This window comes from Anopheles aquasalis, chromosome 3 (assembly GCF_943734665.1).
Source record: "Anopheles aquasalis chromosome 3, idAnoAquaMG_Q_19, whole genome shotgun sequence".
Lineage (NCBI taxonomy): Eukaryota > Metazoa > Arthropoda > Insecta > Diptera > Culicidae > Anopheles > Anopheles aquasalis.
Window position 1 is genome coordinate 1,662,501 of NC_064878.1, and position 2,500 is coordinate 1,665,000.

Genomic DNA, 2,500 nt, shown 5'->3' on the forward strand with positions numbered 1-2,500 from the left:
TCACTCGAAAGACATAAAGACGGATAGTTTCAAAGAGATTTTAGTAGAGATGGTCGTCTTCTTCTTTGTGTGCTCCAGCAGCGTAATATAATCAACTCTACACGATGATGTGTGGTTGCCGAGGGTTGCATTCTGAGCCGAACAAAATTAATTTGCACTCCACTTCAACCGCTAGAAACAATGGTAAAATTATTACTAAACACCCTCAACTTTCCTTCAAAAGAGCGCTTCACTGCACGATACGTTCTGCAAACAATGGCCAAATTGAAATGTACACCGACGACGTACCTACCAACCCGAGTGCCATATTCCCACTTTTCCCCCTTTTTTCACCAAGAGGAGCATGTGCACAGCATGTGGCTGGCGGATGAGCACCGAACGCGGCACACTCTCCTGTCTCGGTGGTGGTGTTGCTAGGACAGGAAACGGTGCAATCTGGGTAAAGGAAAGATAATAATCCTGGGCGGCGGTCTCGACGAATGTATAAAGTTTAATTATACTTCCAACGCCCCATCAGTCTTCGGTTGTGCTATCAACGTGTCGATTTTCGTGCCACATCGTCATTGTGGATCGATTTTAAACGTGCAAAATGCTCATCTTAGCAAGCGTGTTTAAGCAAGATGCTGATGAAATTTCAAAAACTTTATCTGCTTCAGAGACTTTCTCTCGCAAAAGAGAATCTTCGATATATTTTTCTCTATTACTCTGAACGAATGTGGAGTATATTTAGCTTTGATTTTTTTGAAAGATCAAACGAAACCTTTGATTGGTAGTTGTGTAAAAAACAAGCGAAGGACTTGTGTCCTTCCTGTACTGTCCAGCTTTGCGCAATGTAACAATGCGACGGACAGTGATTGAAATGCGTTGAAGAGAGAAAATTGTGCCAATCATAACCTTAGTTGGAGCATTTTTTATTGCATCCGATTGGGCAGACACTTTTCCATTGACTCGGTTTTCATTGGCGATTGAAAGAGAATGCTTCCACCATCGATATGATTCGATATGCTGTGCCATGCTGGTGGCAAGGCTTCCACCGCGACTCCAGGGACTTACTTGCAATAGTGTGCGTGTTCACTTGAAAGGCGCAAGTGAACACTCGATAAGATCGTTAGGAGGTGAAAGAATCTTTTGATTTCGGAATAAGTTCTTGTGCCAAATTAGCAGATAATTGTTCGTTTCATTGTTTCGGTTGTGGTAGTTTGAGAAACCTTCTTTTTTTAGTTCAACTAGCTAGTCAAGTGCGGCAAAGGAAGACTCCGAGAAAGACGATTCTGTAAATTCACGGACAGTTCTACAAGGCATATTAATATCTAGTGCAGCAAACTAACAGATCGAGTCATGATTTCTCTACCCCAAAAAAAAAAAAGTGTCGATAATCGGTTTGAAAAGGAGCATTGATTTTCAAATTACAGGGATTTTTCCGGTGACCATTAGCTAGCGCGAAAGTGGTTAATAATTATCATTTAGAGCCAATTCATAGTATGTAACGGGCAGCGTTTTGCGCAGAACGCTAAGCGAGGAAAGCATGCATCGTTAGTGAAGAATGATGATATTCGCGAAAAAGAAAAAAACCCCGTTTAGCTCGTAGCTACAAGTGTGGCAAGTGAGAGTGTCGGAATCCGGAAACAGCATTGTATCGAAAGTATCTTAAACTATTACCACATTACTGAATGGCATGACTCTTGCCTTACCGAGAGGTCGTCGGATAGAACTTGTCGATTGTAAAAATAGGGAGGTAGAAGGGTGAGGGAGATCTATCGCTGAAAACAGGGAACCACATGATGCTCGGACGTCGTATATCTTTTCGACCGGGAACAAACGGCCAAATAAGTGAAGGAAGGAAGGGAGGGGAAAAAACAACAGAAGCCAAATATTACTGCCGGTAAGCTCCCGGTATAGTGTAAATTAATGAATTAAAACGAATCGAATTTATCAGAAAGTAATTATTTTGAATAATGACTTTTTACATTTTTTTCGTAACACTTTTTTTAAAGAATAGGCAAAGAACGGAGCCGATGTGTGTTGTAACCAAAGAGCGCAGGGTATATGGTATGGGCATTAGCGAAACCAAAATGAAGCGAAAAGTTAATTTAGCGATGAGTATGTTGAGTGAAATAGTGCACAAAGTACACCGAAAAGGATGTTGTGGCCAAAGTTTGTGAATATCCTAAGTGAAGCGATAGGGAGAGGGAGCCAAAAAAACAAAAGGATCTCTCCAGAACCGCGATGCGAACGTACGAGAAAACCAAAGCTCTCGGTAGAAAAGAAAACACCGACACAAAACTAAAGAAGAAGAATATTCCAGAGCAAGTGTGTTTCGTTCATGAGCAACATAACCGCAATTTAACGAACGAATAGGAAGCTTCGCTGGGCTGTAGGGCAAATGAGAAAACGGGAAATCAATTAAAACCAACAAGTAATTGATCGGAAAGGGCGGACTCGAGAGCTACAGGAACGATAACATTATTTGTGCAAATAGTAGAAGTTTATATACACCCCC

At 41.4% G+C, this 2,500-nt stretch overlaps 1 protein-coding gene across 1 annotated transcript in view; it reads left to right on the forward strand.

Annotated features, from left to right (window-relative positions):
* The window catches only part of LOC126578588 (protein pangolin, isoforms A/H/I/S-like), a 10,724-nt gene extending 9,315 nt beyond the window's left edge, over positions 1 to 1,409 (forward strand). The window contains exon 3 of the mRNA XM_050241294.1: positions 1 to 1,409. This exon is cut by the window's left edge and continues 5,263 nt beyond it. The gene's annotated coding sequence lies outside the window, so the exon portion shown is untranslated.
* The last annotated feature ends 1,091 nt before the right edge of the window (positions 1,410 to 2,500 follow it).